This window comes from Orcinus orca, chromosome 6 (genome assembly GCF_937001465.1).
Source record: "Orcinus orca chromosome 6, mOrcOrc1.1, whole genome shotgun sequence".
In the NCBI taxonomy this organism is placed as follows: domain Eukaryota; kingdom Metazoa; phylum Chordata; class Mammalia; order Artiodactyla; family Delphinidae; genus Orcinus; species Orcinus orca.
Window position 1 is genome coordinate 89,833,056 of NC_064564.1, and position 19,470 is coordinate 89,852,525.

The 19,470-nt window shown below is 41.3% G+C and overlaps 1 protein-coding gene across 1 annotated transcript in view; it reads left to right on the forward strand.

Annotated features, from left to right (window-relative positions):
* PLPPR1 (phospholipid phosphatase related 1) overlaps window positions 1-19,470 on the forward strand; it is a 265,947-nt gene that overhangs the window by 20,037 nt on the left and 226,440 nt on the right. The gene's annotated exons all lie outside the window — the stretch shown is intronic.

Consider the following 19,470-nt stretch of genomic DNA (forward strand, 5'->3'; position numbering starts at 1 on the left):
CCACTGCGCCACCAGGGAAGCCCCTCCAGACTACTTTTTGCTGGGAGGAGTTGCAAACCATTCTGGCTTTAAAAAAATCTACTACATGGGTGGACACACTTAACTGAGACTCATTCTGCCCAGCGGCCCTCCAGGAAGGCTGTACCAATTTACTCACCCAACAGTTGTCTATATTTCATTATCTCACAAACACTCCTAAGTTGGTGTTGAGGAGTCTTTGATCATTCAGGTGAAAGTAAAAGGGCAGGATAGAAACAGAACAAAATAAAAACTTTCTATTAATTCATTTTTGATGTTTCAGCTCAGAAGAGCCCAGATTCATGTGTTAAACAGCCTGGTGGCATCTCAGCTTGGATGTCACATGGTATCTAAACTGGAAGGCGTAAAATGGTTTATTTTCTCCCACAAACCTGCTTTTCCTACACTTCCCATTTCAGTTAATGGCACCACCATTATCCAATCACTTGACCCAGGTCTCCTCTTGGAACCTCCCTCTCCCTCAATTCCCTGACTTTTTTAATCAGTCACCTAGCCCTCCATTAATTTACCGCCTATATGTCTCTCATATTGATTCCGTGTTTCCCATTCCCATCACCATAGGGTGATTGGTTAATTTATACTCTTGTTATCCCTTACTTGGATCGTTACAATAGCCTCTGTGTCCACTATCACTTCCCCTACCACACCTTACCCACTCTAATGCCTCCAGAGTTATCTTTCCAAAGTAAAAATCAGACCAAGTCAATTCCATGACAAAAATCCCTAGAATTTTTGTGTACTTTGTGGACTCTCCATGTCCTTCAGGAATTAAGTTCAAATGCCTTAGCAGAGCATTCACATGCCTGCTCTAGGAGAAATGATAAGACTTCACCTGTCTTACAAGCTTGTTTAGATAAATAAAGGAGATGCTGTGTGTGTATACTGAATAAATGAATGAGTGTATGAATCAATAAGTGAATCAATGAATGCAAAAGAAGTCCTTCTGTCTGGCTGGAGTAAATGATTTGGAAGTTGTAGCGAAAAGATGCAGCTTGAAGGGTAATCAGGGACTTGATTATAAATGGCCTTGTGTATCAGGCTGAGAAGACAGGATTTAATTCTAGAAGGAACCAGGAACATATGATAGCAGCTGCTACTTCAGATAACCTCTAGAAAGGGAAGTATCTAACCCTATTTACATTATATTTCAACGTCCAAAAATGATTAGTTTGAACGTTCTGGTCCATGTTGAATAACAATTTCCTGATGAAACTTAATCCTCCTAAGTAGCCTGAATTCTATGACCTGACTTTCACTAAGTCTTCAAATTCACAAGGTAATTTCTGGAGCCCCTTTCATGCATTCATTTCTTTGGACATAACCTTTGACCTCTATTAGAAAATGGTCCCAACAACACTTCTGAAGCATGTTGATGACACAGTCAATTGGAACAGGATCCAAAATGGTTTCAGTTTACTGGAGTCGAGGTGTAATATTCCTATTAGGCCTTCCCACCTGTCTTCAGCTGTGCTCTGCACAAACCCAGTAGCCCTCTTTCAGGCAGGATTTGTTCTTCACAAAGACTTATTGCTTATTATCCAGTGCGCTGTGATCTCTGAGGTTATTGAAAATTGATTTCTTCCAGTGCCTTTCCCTGGTGCGAGCCACTGAAATCCTTGACCATCGACGGATGGAGAGAATTACAAACAAGCCAATAAATAAATAACAGGAGCCTTCTTTGTTTCAAGTCTCTGACTTCTGCTATGCTGCAAACCTCTTCGTGTGCATTTGCTGTGTCAGCTCCAAGTGAAGCAGACAGAATGGGCATTGAGGAAGGCCACTGGGAGGTGAAGCAGCAGGAGCCTGATAAGGAGAGGCCCTGGCCCTGCTGTGATAGTCTGCGGCAGGAGTTGAGCAGGGGCACTTGTTTCTCTGCTCCTGGGAAACAGCATGGCCACTTCATAAACAAAAGGCTCCATGTGGACTGCTTAACCTGCGCTCATCAGTTCAGTCTGGGATTGGGAATTCCTTTTAGTGGGAACCAACAACTGGATAAAGAGGTTATTATTGGAATGGGGTTTTTCACACTCTGAATAAGATCAATTTCAATTTTTCCTTGACGGATCTGCATTCTGTACAGGATCATCTTAACATTAGTTTGCTTTTGAGTTTTTATGCTAACAATGAAAAGATCTAAATTTATTAGTTCTTTCTCTCTTATGCTAATCCAGGAAGCATCCTTTTGATACCCAGCTAATAAAGACAATCTCTGAAACCAAATAATAGGCTGAAATATGTTATAAGTTCTTATTTCATTCAAGACAGGGGTTACCTTTAATTCTCCAGTTGAGACAGTTGTGTTTGTCTTTCTGAAAGCAGTTTGGTCAAGTGTCTCAAGTAAATCAAAGGATTAGCTAATTAATTCCTTATAGAATTGGGTTAGATCCTCTCATTTCAAATGGCAGCTTTATGCTTACTCATTGTCTTGAGCAGCCTTAAATATTGTTGCTATCTTCCTGCTCCATTATTTATGTAATCACTAGCCCTTGGTCTTCTGCTTCAGGTCATATAAAATCACTTACAGATACTTTCAACATGCACACAGAGGCCCTTTATGTCATAATCCAATTTAATGGGTTTTTTTTTCCTCTGCATTACGTCATGTGGGAATTCTTGTTTAAACTTTATTGATCTGTCTGGTTTATTGTGCTGGGCTATACAATTCCACATCACATGGGCAGGATGGAGAGGTACAGTGAACAGACTTACACTTTTTGAGTCTTCTCTTACCAGTGCACACAATTACTTCCTCTCTTTTGAACTGTCAGAGTCATTGTTTGCTAGCAATACATTTGCTTAGAAATAGACATTGTTTACACGATGTAAAAGCTATCTGTGTCCTCTATCTGTAGTTGGCAACTTCTGCTTTACACCAGTCATTAATACAAAAGCAGTAATAGTAACAGCTTTCATTTATTGAGTCCTCTTACAGTGTCATTCTGTAAGTGCCTTATATACATTATCTCATTAATCCTTCAGTATTCCAGGAAAGTCTGCACTATTATCCATAACCTTCAGATGAGAAAGGAGAGGCCCCCCAAAAGTTGAGTAACACAGCTAGTACATGTTAGACGTTAGGATTCAAATCCATGGTTTTCTGACCCTCAAAACTATGCTCTTAATCATATTATTATATATGCTCCAAAGGTAACCTGTTCCATTTTTCAGTTGTTGAAACATTTTATCTTAAATGTCTGAAATCTGTCTATAGCTTTTACTCACTGGTCTTATTTTGACAATTTTGGCTAGGTGAAGTGGCTTTCAGTTCTCTCTCTGGATTATTTTTAACAGGCAAAACATTTCTAATTCTTTCTGGAAGTATGTACTGGGCACTTGACCCATAGGGTTATATATTCCCATGAAAGAGTTTTTCATTCCTCAGAAACATGTAACTTTTTATAGAGACTGTTTTTAATGTCTCTCCTTCATCCTGGTATTTCAAAAACACTGTCTTGGGTTATTTCTGTCCATAATTCTTTCTGTTCACGTGTGTCTGTCAGATCTGGACCAGGCTGCACCCACAGCATCCTCTGTGTCTAAGACAAAGGCACCTTCAAGTGGCAGCCATTCCCAGGTCATCTGCAGATTCTGAGGTCAACTTACGGAGTCAGGACAGCTTGTTGGAGGGCCAAGGGATCCAGTTTGATTTGGGAGATGAGGTTCCCTCATTGCCAAGTAGAGCCAAGATCTTGTACCTACCCATATGTGCCTGAACTTCCCAACTAGGATTAAATTAACAAGTCAGAATTTCTGTCCTTGACCCTAAGGACTACCTGAAGTAGATCTAGGATAGATCCTTATAATACCCTAGCCTCGTTTTGATTTTGAAGATTTCTAAGGCTGGTAAAATTTTGTTTTGACAGAAGCCTCAGGGTCATTGAAGATCTCTTAATCCCGTCTCTGAGGGGTCATGCAGCTCTTGGTTATACGACTCAGTGCTGAGCTGCAGAATGGTGGCCCCTGTTGCTTCTGGGCTCAGTTAAGAAGAAACAGCTTCTGGTAAATGTTATACCAGACAGGGTCAAAGGGCTTTTGCACTTAGTCTCTTGTGCTCACATTATCCCAGAGAGAAATGTCCAGTTTAATCCCTTCTTCCTTTTCCTCCCTGGTCACTTGTCAGGACATCTAGAAAGAAATTTGAAGGTCCCAGATCTCAAGTTCCCTCTTTGTTTTCCTTTGGGCCATATGCACCGTTGCCCATTTAACTGAGGAAGAAAGGAAAGAGAAGAAGCAGAATTACTTAGCCAGAATAAGAAAAAGAAGAAAGATTCTAGATACATTAAAAAGAAACTGCAGAGCAATAATGACCCCACCTATCAATATTACAGTACAAAAGCCTGAACCACTTTACCTCTCCAGGTTATAACCCTCTCCTCCATCTAGCCAGAGTCCCCAGGCCCTGGGGGGAGAGAAGGCAGGGAATGTTTCTTACTTTCTCAACACCATTTTTGTTTAATATTCCACAAATATTTTGTGATGAAGAGGGCCGGAGAGAAGCAAGGAGAGCTTTGCTGAGGATTGGACCTGAGGAAGGGCTCTGCACCTTACTCGCCCAAGCAGAGACTGGATGGGGCATGATAAAGAAAAGATAGGTTTGGGGATACAGAGCAGAGGTGACTCACCTCTCTTTTTTTAGTTAGAACCTGGGAAAGAGCTCGATTTCAGAATTCCTCCATGGTGCACAAGGCTGCCAGGAATTGGTTCAGGCCTTGGTGAAAACATTTTTGGGGTCCCCCCAGCAAGGGTGAGATTGTGTTGGCATCCAGCATAGTTGGACTCTGGACTCCCTGCTGGACCACTAGCCCTGGTCATTTGTATTGGCTTCCCCTGTCCTCACCAGCCTGATTGTTGCAGGAGAGCTGGGTAGGAGAGGAAGAACCCAACAAGGGCCACGTGATGCCAGGAGCTAAAAGAGACATGGTGAGCACACATGAGATACCTTGTGGGGACCATCAGACACATACCTGAGTGAGACTCTGAGGGTATGGGGAGTGGGGCTGCTTTCAGTCCCACCCGAAGAGACAGGGCAGGAACCACTGAAATTTGATTTAGTCTATCAACCATGACCCCATCTTCTGGGGAAGCCTGGAGAAACACAACCACCTCAGATTGAAGTTACCAAACCCCTACTGCTACCAGAGGAGATGCAAGCACTCGTTCAGTCTGTAATGGCATGGAGAATAAGGCATTTTATTTTTCTTTGTAATGCAGACAAAATAGCATTTTGTATGTCACAATATCCAGCATTGCCTAGCATTGAAACGTCCCTTAAACTTTCTACATCATCTCATTTACTTCTCACTGATCAACTAGGTTAACAGTCCTGTTTTATAGGAGAGAAAACTGATGCACAAGAAGAAAAGATACTCAATTTGATCATCATATTAATAACAACTAATGGTCTCAGGTATACTATGCTAAGAAAGTTACATGCACTCTTTTATTTAATTCTTAAAATTACTTTGTGAAATGAACATTGCTATTATTTCCATATTACTGATGAATAAATTAAGGCTCAAAAGACCTTAATTAACCTGCTCAAGGTCACACAGCTAACAAACAACTGAGTCAGGGTTTAAATCTGTATCTTCCCCACCTAAAAGTCCAGGCTTCTAGCCACTTGCTGTTCTGGGACTGGCAAAACTAGAACTCAGATGTGATTAACTGTAAAATAACCGTTCTGTTTTACCTGCAGGGAGTTTCTCACTGCGTGTGAGACAGATAGCTTCTCAGATAACTTTTTTTGTGTGTGAGCATTTCATTAACATGCATCAAATAGATTTTCAGATGGATTCATTTCTCATTTCCACTGTTTTCATTAATTTGAATATCAAAGCATTTGCTTGTTTATACACACTGAAGAATGAGCACTCTAAAAAGAGACAAAAGGAACTCTCTGAAAAGGTTTTGGCATGTTTTTATGAGTGAAAAATAGTTTGTGTGAGTCATTCAGGGTTTGTGTGTATTACACACGATAAACCAAATGAGTGTAACAAGTTAAATTTATGAATTAAAGATCTGGTAATTCATCAGCCACCTGTCTGCAAAAGACGAGTTCAGTGTGTATAAAATGCTTCCTCTAATCGCATGGAGGGAATATGCAGTATGGCTATAAAGTAATAAGATTTAAAATATACAAGAATTTAGACAACCCTTATCACATATTATTTTATTTAAAATGCATTAAAAATTGTGTATTGAGTATAAGCTGTCCACTCTACAGCAAGCTTGGAGGGACTTTACATATCTTACTGTGTGTCCTCCTCTGTAAAGTAGTCATTTTAGAGTCTATATATATTTATTCCAATAATACTGTGATTTCTTAAAACATTTGGAAAACTTCCCTGAGTAAATTTCCCCCAGAGTCAGTTTATAAGGTGTATGAAAGTAATTTTCATTAATTTATAACCACCCTCCCTTCGTTAACAAAACGTGGTGATTCTCCATCCTATAATCTATCTGATTTACCAAACCGGGCTCTGAACTGCTTTTGACTATTTCTCAAAACCAAGCCCTGTGTCTCAGTGTCACCACTGAAGAGATCCAAAGGACTGTGGAGGAAGTTCCCAAAATGTTGGGAATAATGTGGTAACTTCCCAAGACAGGTAATACCCTGATTGGGCCTACATGCCTTTGAATGGACACATTCAGGTCTCCGCTTAAAAAATAGAGTGTTACTCTGTGGCCTCACATATATAACTCTGTGGCCTCACATATATAACTCTGTGGCCTCACATATATAACTCTGTGGCCTCACATATATAACTCTGTGGCCTCACATATATAACTGTGGCCTCACATATATAACTCTGTGGCCTCACATATATAACTCTGTGGCCTCACATATATAACTCTGTGGCCTCACATATATAACTCTGTGGCCTCACATATATAACTCTGTGGCCTCACATATATAACTCTGTGGCCTCACATATATAACTCTGTGGCCTCACATATATAACTCTGTGGCCTCACATATATAACTCTGTGGCCTCACATATATAACTCTGTGGCCTCACATATATAACTGTGGCCTCACATATATAACTCTGTGGCCTCACATATATAACTCTGTGGCCTCACATATATAACTCTGTGGCCTCACATATATAACTCTGTGGCCTCACATATATAACTCTGTGGCCTCACATATATAACTCTGTGGCCTCACATATATAACTCTGTGGCCTCACATATATAACTCTGTGGCCTCACATATATAACTCTGTGGCCTCATTTTGCCATTCTAGTATCTTGATTCTTCAATGAAACCAGAAGCAGATTTCTAGCCAGTGTGAGGTGTTCTTTTGAGCTCTTCATCCTATTAAATTTCAATCAAGACATCTTTTAAAAAATAACATTTTAACTAAGGTATAACTTGCAGCGCATGTTACATTTTTTTTCTGAGGGGGGCTTTCAGTCATTGGAGAATTTGGCTGCAGGATATACTTCTGACACCTGATTAAGAAACAGCTCAGCCAGACATCTTGATTATGGAGCACAGGTCACATTTGAAACAGTTGATGCATATATTATGTTGAGTTCCTCTTTTGGAGTTGCAGTAATTCACACAGGCTGGTATGAAGTTTCTTTTTGTATTCTCTCAACTAAAAAGTAAAAAGGAGGGGGAGAAAGAGAGAGAGAGAGAGAGAGAGTGTGTGTGTGTGTACCTTTTTGTGTGACTGCAGTAGCTATAATAACTTAGGTAAAGGAGCAGTTTGTTTTATGGGTTTTGAAACAAGGCATCAACCTAAATAAAAATAATGAAGTAGGTGAATTTCATCATTGATGTCTTCCTCTTGAAACTACAGAAACCCTCTCCTACCTCCTGGAGCCCCTGACATTCCAAGAGTCTAATTCCCACAGTGCATTGTTCTCATCTCATCTTCACCACCGCATTAGAGGTTATTGTGCCGGAAGCATTTATAAACAAGTTAATTTCAAAGCAGTAGGTTTGTGTTGGTGGTATTTCAGGCACTGATAATATATAGTAATTGGGGACAGAATCACTTTCCACAAAACCACAAACCCAAACACATTGATGACTGAACCCCAGAGCTAGCTAGACAGTGGAGGCTAACTTTACAAAAAAAAATCATTAAAGGTGGGACCTTTATTGGTAATGAAACTTCCCCTCGCTGCTCCTTTTTTACCCCCATTCTCCTGAATTCTCTGGAACCTCTTTTCAGTTAGCGGTAAATATTTATTTTCCATCTTTTCACAGAAATATTCCTTCTACCTTCTTGCCTGAGATATATTTACACATTGCCCCAGCCCTGTGTTAAAATTGCAACCCTGCCCTGTCTCAGTGGAGGCTCCTAGGCCCTCTGATCTCCTGCACCTGGATTTCCACCTGGGTTCTCACTATTACTTCGGACCATTGTTTAATCATCTTCTTTTACCAGCGTAACTTTATTTGAAATCACTGTCTCTTCCAGACTCTGTGCCTCCTCTAATGCTGTTACTATGGTGATACCTGATGGCTGGATTCATAGCTCCTCCTTCAGTCTTAGGTTTGTTTCACCTTTCTGCATTGTTGAACATCATTAGTCAAGCTCTCCTTGAAACTCTCTCTTCTCCAAATTCTCTTACCTGTCAACCTGTCCTTCAGTCTTTTCAATTCCTCTTCTTTCTCCAGTCTTTAACAACTCTTGTGACCCCATGCTTTGCTCTTTCTCCCGCGACATTCTCCTCAGAAATGATCTAATCAACATTTAATTCCCCAAACTCTCTTCAGTGTGACTCTTCTTTATTTCTGTTATCGTTGCCCTAACTCTGGCACCTGCCCCAATGGAAAAAACTCCTAAAATATGTCTCCTTATCTTAATGTCTCCCAAATTCCTACTGAGTCTCCATTATGTCTCCAGCATCCTCTTTCTGAAACATAGATCCAATCAAAGCATTCCATTCTTCAGAAATTGTTAATGAATCCTGTTACCTCCAAAAAAAGGGCACCGGCTGCTACAGGCTTATGAGAGAAAAGGGAGATGAGGAAGAAAGGAAGGAGCAGCAGTATTAAGAAGATGTGTGATGCTCTGGCCGCTGCCTCACAAGAAGCCAGGAAGAGATAGCCGGTTGAATGGCATGCCTGTCTACCTGGTCGCACGGGTTATCTTTGGAACAGCTCATTCATAGGTCTTACACCTCAGAGCGGGCTGTGGAAAGGAGGGGGTGGCTGAAATTTATCTTCCTGGATCCCCAGCCTCCCCTGGTTCTCTGCTGTCCATAGTTAGTCTGAGGAAGCTTAACTCCTCTGTGTGGTGACATTCAGCTCTTTCAGTAGTCACTCAGACGGATCCTCTGCCCGTGGTGTAGTGTTTCACTTCCCTGCAAGTGTCAGGAGGAGTCAGAGAGCTGGCTGGCCCGACTACATGTTGGTGGGCCAAGAGGGAGTCCTGTATTCCTGAGCAAACTGCTGGGTTCTGGAAAAGCCGTGACTCCGGGCGTGTGAGGTGCCTTGGTTGCTGCTACAGCAGAAGCAGAGTGAGCAATCAAGAGCCTAGGAAGCCAGCGAGGTCAAGAGATGAGGGACACAGATAAGGTGTGTCCCATATAATACTCAGACTCACTACTCATCAGGGAATCAATAATGAGATTCCGTTTTTCACCTGTCAGCTTGGTAGAAGCCAAATTGATCGTTTCTAGGGCTGGCAGGTTGTGGAAAAATTGGTGCTCCCCCAGAGAGCAGCTGGGTACCCACTCTGGAGAGTAGGAAGTGTACTCATACAGAGGAATGCAGAGAGCATTGAAGGGCATGGTCTAGTGTTTATACATCAATACACTGCATTAAAAAAATACTAGTAATGGAAAAGAGCAAGTTGCAGAAGAATACACGTAGCATTTGAATTCAAATAAAACATAAGGAAATGGAGAGAACGTAAAGGCAATGGGTGTCAAGTGTGGTCACTGCTGCTGAGAATGAGCCCTATGGAGAAAGAGATCATGGGCAGAAGCTTTAAGCTGCTTAGAGGACTGGAAAACCAAGTATGGCACTGGATATGAGAGTGGCACGTCCTCTGCTCGGTGTCACGGCAACAGTGACGTGCCCTTGCCTATCAATGACAGAGCGTGAGGGAGGCTGTGATGACCAGTGGATGTAGAGGCCCAGTGGGAAAATGGAAAGATTATATGCAATGCCCCCTAGAGGCTCTGTGAAGTATTAAGGGAAGGCTTTCCTCAAGACTGGGGTCTCGGAGGGAACATACTCCAAGCAAAATACGAGAATTCATGTTAAGATGAATTCATTTGACTACTGAAGCCTGAGGTCATTCAGGCAGAGTTAATTGTCCCTTGTCTATGTTCCCCAAACATATATTGCATTATCTTAGAGACTGTTCTGTTCTCAAGGGTAAGGATAATGTCATATTTATGTAGGGTCCTCAATATATAGTATCATAACTAGTACATAGTGAAGACTCATTAATGTTTGTGGATTGGATGAACAAATGATTGGTCAGGGTCTCTGGAAATCAGTTTGAGCTATGATAGCTCCTTTCAAATCTGAATGAAATCTTCAGGTGAGAAAAATCAAGAAATACTGTGTGGCTGGCTTGAGTCTAGACTCATCAGGAGAGACAAGAACTGTCATGCCACTTTGGAATCACTTTGAATATTTGTGAACAGCTGCATATTTGTCCTTCAGGTTCATGCAATTTCATGGGTCAAAGCCAAAGAATGAGTAAAAGCCAAAAATTGTTAATGTATACAGTTTCTAGCTGTCAATCAAATATCAAATTCTGGAGCACTCACAGTTATGACAAGGTTTGATGTGTGTGTGTGTGTTGTGTAGTTTCCTTCATGAAACCTGAGGATTTCATGCAGATCTCAAAGACCACGTTAAAACATTAACCACACAATATAACAACAAAAGTCCCATCAAACTGATAGATATTCTCTGAAAGAAGATAATTTAAATATACATATATATTTTTTCAGATAATAAATGTGTAAATTGGACTCGCTGATGCCTGGATTTATTTCAGTTTAATACTTTTGAGGGCTTATATAGGCTTAAATTCCTTTAATATTGGTAGCCGAGAGTTTTTCTGAGTAAGAAGCCTTTTGATAGACTTTACATTTAAAATTTAATCATAGGGGCTTCCCTGGTGGCTCAGTGGTTAAGAATCCACCTGCCAAGGCAGGGGACACGTGTTCGAGCCCTGGTCCGGGAAGATCCCACATGCTGCAGAGCAACTAAGCCCGTGCGCCACAACTACTGAGCCTGTGCTCTAGAGCCTGTGAGCCACGACTACTGAGCCTGTGCACCACAACTACTGAAGCCCGCATGCCTAGAGCCCATGCTCCGCAACAAGAGAAGCCACCGCAATGAGAAGCCCGTGCACTGCAACGAAAAGTAGCCCTGGCTCACCGCAACTAAAGAAAGCCCACGTGCAGCAACGAAGACCCAACACAGCCAAAAAACTTAATTAATTAATTAAAAAAATTTTAAGCATGAAAAAGCAATAAATACTCTGCTAGATTATAGGCATAGTATATTTTACATATTTTAGACTATAGTTTCAGACTGATTTAACCCATTCCATTTGGAGGAACATGTTTAGAATATCTTTTGACAAATTATAACAGTGCATTGAAAGCATTAACTCACGAAACATAACTAAAATCATCTGAACGTTGTATTTGGCCAAAGATTCTCAGAAAAGACTCTAATGAAAGATCCAGTAGACAGCAGTTGTAAGAGCAGGCAAAAAATAATAGATCCTGTATTATCATACGACATTATGCTTCTTTGCCTGGATAAACTTGTACTCAAACTCTTGGTCCTCTGACTCTGCCCCCTTGTCCCATTACACACCCTCCCAGCCAACTAGGGTGCTCTGTCTTCTCTGTTCCCACTGGGCTTGTGTTAGGAAGTATCCTTTACTTGAATTATTTATTCATCATCGTGTCTACCAGCTTTTTTCAGTCCTCATAGTGATGGCATCTTAATTTGCTATAGAGTCTCAGGTCATGCTCAGAGTTTGATTTTAGGAGCAGCAACGTATGGTTTGCCTTGATACAGATCACACTGTCTTTGTGTGGCCTCAGTTAATTGTTTTACACATATCTCAAGCGGTGAGGAGCCTGATATAAACTTCCCTTAACAGGAAAGATGGTATTGAGTAGACTATGTTTTCCAAAACATATGTTTATTAAGAGTTCCAGAACGGGCTTCCCTGGTGGCGCAGTGGTTGAGAGTCCGCCTGCCGATGCAGGGGACACGGGTTCGTGCCCCGGTCTGGGAAGATCCCACATGCCGCGGAGTGGCTGGGCCCATGAGCCATGGCTGCTGAGCCTGCGCATCCGGAGCCTGTGCTCCGCGGTGGGAGAGGCCACAGCGGTGAGAGGCCCGCGTACCGCAAAAAAAAAAAAGAGTTCCAGAAAATCTAAAAGCTGCTAGATCATGTACAAATCACCCTCTTGAACTGGATGATTATTCCTTTTCATTTAAAAGAAATTCTCATTCTTCTGGACCGAGCTGAGAGTTCTCAGTTGACAGAACATGGGGCTTCCATGTCTTTACTTCACATTGAACCTTCGTAATAAGCCACCACAGTAGTTTTACTCTTTTGCCTTCTAATCCAATGTTCACAGAGACTAGAATGATCTTAAAACATAAATCAGGTCATCTCATTTCCCTGTATACAATAATGGGTTCTCAGTGCTCTTAGAGGAAAAATCCAATTCCTCACCATGTGATCCAACCTCTCATGATGACTTCCAGCTGAATCTTGTCTCACTCTCCCTTATGTCAGTTAAGATAATACTAACTGCCCTACAAGCTCAACCCTGAGCTCTCAAGCTTAATAGCAGCAGAGGTGCATTTACTCGTGTAAATCCGGTGGGTAGAAAGAGGAAGAGAGGATGGGCCTTTGCTCCATGCAGTCATTCAGGGGCTCAGATTGACAGGCATATGGCAGCTTTACATTTGGTTCTCTGACACTCTGGGTATTAACGTCCAACTGGCACTTAAGCAAAGAGAGTGGAGGGTTTGTACGGGCCACATCTAGTTGTGGCAGTCCCATCTAAATTCTTTTGACCAGGGATCAGTCACATGGCTATGCTTGTGTGCAAGGGGGTAAGGTTGAGAAATAAAATCTTACTGGAAAGCCACTCCCTCCAGACAACCCTACAACACAGAGGGGCATTCTCTGGTGAAACGCTGGCTGTCTCTTCCACACTCCTCTTACACATTAAGCTCCAGCCACCCTGACTTTACTCTGGTCCTGGCATATTTCTACCCCAGGGCCTTTGCCCATATTGTTCCTCTTCTAGGAATATTTCTACTGCTCTTAACATGACTGGTTATTTCTTTACTTTTAGTTCTTATCTTCAATGCCATTTCATCAGAGAGACTTTTCTTTCTTTTTTTTATTTTTAACATCTTTATTGGAGTATAATTGCTTTACAATGGTGTGTTAGTTTCTGCTGTATAACAAAGTGAATCAGCTATACATTTACATATATCTCCTCCCTCTTGCATCTCCCTCCCACCCTCCCTATCCCACCCCTCTAGGTGGACACAAAGCACCGAGCTGATCTCCCTGTGCTATGTGGCTGCTTCCCACTAGCTATCTATTTTACGTTTGGTAGTGTATATATATCCGTGCCACTCTCCCACTTCGTCCCAGCCTACCCTTCCCCCTCCCTGTGTCTTCAAGTCCATTTTCTACATCTGCATCTTTATTCCTGTCCTGCCCCTAGGTTCTTCATAACCAAATTTTTTTTTTTTTAGATTCCATATATATGTGTTAGCATACGGTATTTGTTTTTCTCTTTCTGACTTCCTTCACTCTGTATGACAGACTCTAGGTCCATCCACCTCACTACAAATAACAGAGAGACTTTTCTTAACCGCCTGTCAAAAGTAGGATTTTCCCAAGCACCTTGCTGGTTTCCTTTATAGTACTTAACATAATTGGTAATCATTAGTTCCTTTACTTGTTTTTGTTTGTTTCTCCCACTAGAGTGCAAGCTCCAGGAAACTATGTATATGTCTTTTACATCACTGAATTCCTAATGTCTGTCATTGTGCCTCACACATAGTATATGCTTAATAAATATTTTCTAAATTAAGGCAGAGGCTCTGGGTAATAAGTAAATCATTACATATTGAACTAAAACACATTACTTATCATTAATATAGATTTATGTATTTATGATTCTATGGCCAGGTTTCACACAACACAGTCAATGAATCATGATTACCCTACACTGACACTTTATGTTATCCCAACTCTTTCTTGAACAGTCATAAACAAACGATTCCAGTTAGCTATTGCTGCATAATACATTAGCTCAGAATTTAGAGAATTAAAACAGCAACAATCATTTTATCATCTTTCACACATTTTTGTGGGTCAAGAATTCAGGAAATATTTGACTAAATTATCCTGGTTCAAAGTTTCTCATATGGTTATGGTCAAACAGTGGGTGAAGCTAGAATGACAGTGGGACCAGAGCAGACCTAGAGGCTGAAGGTTTCCAGATAAAGTGTTCCTGTGAGCAAAGCAGAAGCACTTTTGTGTTTATGATCTAACTTTGGAAGCATTGCATCCTTTCCGCTGTGTGCTATTGTTGGAAGCATACAGTTTCAAGCTTAGAGGACATAGACCCCATCTCTGGATAGGAGGAGTGCCAGTGAATTTGTGGATGTATTTTTAAACTATCACACTGACCAGGAAGGAATGAATAGAATCCTTGAACTTTGCAGAGTATTTTAAGGCATTGTTATTACCAGGCTTTCTCTTTCATCCTATTTTTCACACGGGCCACCAAGGAATTCCATGGCACTTAATTTTCTTCCTGCACGGACCTCTTTAAGATATATATATATTCAGGACCTCCAATTTGAAAAGTGCTTTCTCTGCTCATGTAATGAGAGCACTGACATTGAATTGAGTACCTGCTTCTTTTTATACCATTGGAATTAGACTGCATTGATCCTTAACGTTGCTTTGGCACATTTGTGGAAAAGAGCTTTTCTCACAGTAATTGGTCTTGGATTCCCAGCCTTCATATCCTACATAACACATTCTCTGTTTTCATTAAAAAAAATTTTTTTTAAACAGTAAGTCAAATATTCTTTACTCTGGTCAGAATTCCAGAGGAAGGAATTACCATGAGTTCTAGGATCCTGCTTTATAACCATCTCTCTAAACTTACTTAATGGGATGTTTTAGAAGGTGGATAATTTGGATTAGAAAACACACAAACTGCTAGATTGGGCCGAGCTCCAAAGTGCACATTAATCAACGTAATCCTTCTACTATGAAAACTTACTTATAGTTAGAAAAATTATATTGTTCCAAGTATAACCTTGAACAAGGGTTCATTGACTTTTAAAAAGTAAATGTTTTATTTAAAGAAGAATTTTATATTTACAGAAAAGTTGCAAGAATATTATAGAGAGTTATTGTATAACTCATACCCAGTTGCCCTTATTGTTAACGTTACTTTGGTTCATTTGTCACAACTGAGGAATCAATACTGATACATTATTATTCACTAAAGTCCATTCTTGATTTCGATTTCTTTAGTTTTTACCTAATGTCTGTTTTCTGTGCCAGAATCACACATTGCATTTACTTGTCATGTCTCCTTAGACTCTTCTAGACTGTTACAGTTTTCCACACTTTCCTTGTTTCAGATGAGCTTGACAGTTTTGGGTTGAGAACAGCAAAAATGCACAAGGAAGACCAAGCACTGTTCTATTAGGAAGTTGAGCATTGTGACTAAGAGAACAAACTCAGGGATGGAATAGCCATGTGTGTGAATCCTAGCCCTGGCACGTACCAGCTGTATGCCTTTAAGTTCCTTAACCTACCTGAGCTTCAGTTTCTTTACTGTCTAAGTGAGGAGTAATAGTACCATCTTTCTAGGGCTGCTGGGAGAATTAACTGAGGTAAAGCATACAAAGCATAATGCTCAATGCTTAGAAGGTGCGAGATTGCTCTTTAAACGTATCTAAAATAGAGGTCAGCCCACAAAAGCCTTTTCGAAGTATAACATAGCTGACCTATTTTTATGGCAATAGTTATAGTTACATCAATGCCAAACAGGTATTGCGCACATACCATGTATATACAAGTCACTATTCTAAGCACTTAACATACATCAACTGAATTAATCGTACTATTAATATTACTAAGTCCAACCATTTTAATAATATTATTTCTAGGGAAAACACTTCTCACATTTTAGATGTGGGAGAGAATAAAGAGAACATTCCAACGTGAGTAAAGTCATGACAGTCGATATGTGTACGTCAGTATATGGATGGAAGCTGAGGAAAGTGAACCGAGCAGACAGGTCTGGGTGTGGGTGTCTTAAACAGGGGTGTATTGGAACAGGATGTTAAACCATTATTGAAGGGTTTTGACAGACCTGAATTTATGGTAAATTTTTCCATATCTTCTTTCTCAAGACTTGCTAGCTGGGCTGGTGGGGGGGGCAGGGGCAGAATTTGAGGACTGCCCTTACGTTCAGACATTTGGTACGGATGAGATTTATCAACAGAAAGGAGGGAAAATGCTCTCACTTCTCAGGGTGCCCACGGCTTAGAATAAATGGAAACCTGGCCTCACTGTCTCCATGATCCCTTCCCCAAAAACCAAGAGACAAATGTGCTCACGACTTACTAATTAGGTGGAACCACTGTAATGATTTCATTGCTGTTGCAGCTTCCACCAAGAGGGTGTTTGATTCATGTAAGGCAATCAGAACTGTAATCCACTGCTAGCAGGAGAAAACAGACAAGAACGTTATTCCTAGTGAATGTTTGCTTACTATCAACAAGGGTGACAGGGGATAGGAAAAAAGGGTCTGTGTGCCAAAAGCATGCTTAGAATTCCCATCTGTTATCATGGGCAAGTGTTTCATAAAGTAAAACAGTGGTTTCCTCTCAGAATAGCGTTGGGAGCTGAGGACAGAGGAGGAAATTAACTACTGAAAAGTGTTCCCCTGATGACACTTAAGCTGATCCCGGCTTCCCTAGTGGCTGTTGTTATTTTCCACGTGGATGCTCTTCAGGAGGAAAAGCAAGAAGACAACTAGCATCTTTGTTTAAAAAAACCCACAAAAACCTGCAGTGCTGCAAAATCTCATGTTTAATATCAACAGCAGTCTCAAATTACTGGCACCTGCAAAGTGCTGGCGTAAGCACCTTTTTAAATCCTTCCCTAGTCCAACACGTTAGATATAGTGACTTTCATTTTAGAGATGAAGACATTGAGGTTGAGAGAGGTAAAGCACCTTGCCCAAGGTCAAATAACAGAGCTGGGACATGAACCCACACCTGTCATTTCTAGAGCTCGTGATCAAAACCACAGTACTACAGACCTGTGTCTAGAATGGCAACGTCTGTGTCTTGCCCAAGCAGTGTCAGTGATGCCCGGTCTGGAAAGGTCTAGCCAACCCAGTGGTAGGTTTCTGAGTTAGAAGAGACTTTAGAGACACCACAGGTTCTCAACCTGCCTGCACATTGGAATCACCCGGACACTTGAAAACATACTGATTCCTGAATCCCAGTCTCACACCCTCTGATCTGATTGGTGTGATGTGGCATTGTTGTGCAGGGGGAGGGATTGAAGAGTTCTCCAGGTGCTTCCGATATGATCCAAGGCTGAGAACCACCGACCTAGACCAACTCTCCATGACTGGCTGCTCCTGTGGCCCAGGGACCATCAGCATCAGTACCACCCGGGAGTTTGTTAGCAATGCTGACTGCCAGGCTCCGCATCAGGTGATTTGTATGCACACTGAGGTTTAAAAGAGTGGCAGTGCCCAGATAACCGCTAAAGGATGAGGAAGAGTTACATAAAGAAGGAAAGGAAGCGCATTCTAGACAGACGGATTCATATGCACAGAAGAGGGAGAATGGCGCATTCAGGAACTAGAAGTTGGTTATAAGATCACGCTTTTCATACAGGCTTCTGCCCCAGGGCTTGGCACTGGTCACCTCCTCTATCTGCATGGTTCTTTCACCTCAAATGATCCCAGTAAGGGTCTTCTCAGTACCTTCTCAGTAAGGACCTACCACGAGCACCTCATTTAAATTGTAATCCTTCTTCCAAATCTACACTCCCAGATGCCATTATTTGCTCTATTTTTTTCATAAAACTTGTAACCGTCTAACATGCTAAATGATACACTTACTTTTTGTCTTTATTTACTGCCTGTCTCCACACTAGAATGCAAGCTCAGTGAGTGCCCAGATTTTGTTTGGTGTCTACCAGTGCATCCTTCAGCACCGAAAACAGCTGGCACTTAGAAAAGCTGCTTTCTCTATATATGTTGAGTTAACGCATTAATCAAGCTGTGAAGGGCTGAGTAGGTCGTGCTTACTTTACCTGGAACTTCATTGTAAAATTCACCGAGAGCCTTTTCAGGACTTTAAGTGGGTAAAGGACAAAATCAGATTTTCACTTGATTCTAGAAAGACCACCCGGCTGCTGTTTAGCTAGTGAACTTTGGGTACAGGGAAGTGGAAGGCTAGTTTGGTGACAGTGGCACCCTGCACTAAGGGAATAGGGGCTGGAGAAGATGGGATGCATTCCAGGCCGGCTTAGGAAGTAGCATCAGCAGGGATGGCTAAGGGGGTGAGGGAGAGAGAAAAGTCATCCTAGGTTTCTGGTTTAGGCAAGGAGAGGGATGAAAAGCCATCAGAGAGTGCTGAGGAAGAACCGACATTTGGAGGGAAAGAGTAAAGCTATTGCGAAGTATTGAACCCTAGACTGGTAACTCGGAGGAAATTTGAATTGTACATTCACTAAACAGTGATATATATTTAACATTGGCACTATGCTAAGCCCCTGTGTGTAAGTGATATTCATTCAAAAAAGTACCTACTGTGTGTCAGGCATGGTGCTGGCTCCAGGGGATACAGTGATGAGTAAGGCAGATGTGGAATTTATAAACAGAAATAGATCAAGTGGTATGGGAGTTAGAGGACGGATGTAAAAGAGAAGGGGAGAGAGAGAGAGACCTAAAGAGAGATTCCTTTGATCTGGGAATTCAAGGAGATGAACTTTCTGGGATTGTTAGCATTTACACTAGAGCTGAAAGTAAATGTAACATTTAGAAAGAGAGGACAAAGGAATCAAAGGCATGGAGGCCAAAAAAAAAAATTCTAAACCATGTCAGGAATAGCAAATAGTTTAGATTGTTAGGAATTTAGAGACAAGGGTTGGGGGGTGGTATAATGAGAGGCAAACTTGTAAACACAGGTAGAGATCCCTGAAAGCCAGGTGAAAGATTTTCAACTGTAAGATTCTATAAGAAATTAGCCTGAAACATCATAGGAGCTCAGCGTGTGTCTATTCAGTACATGTGTGAATCATTTTTTTAAGGGAGGTGATGGTTACAAAGTGCTGTTTGGGGCAGATAAGCATGATTTCAGCACAGATGTTGGGTTATAAGGGGAGAAGCTGG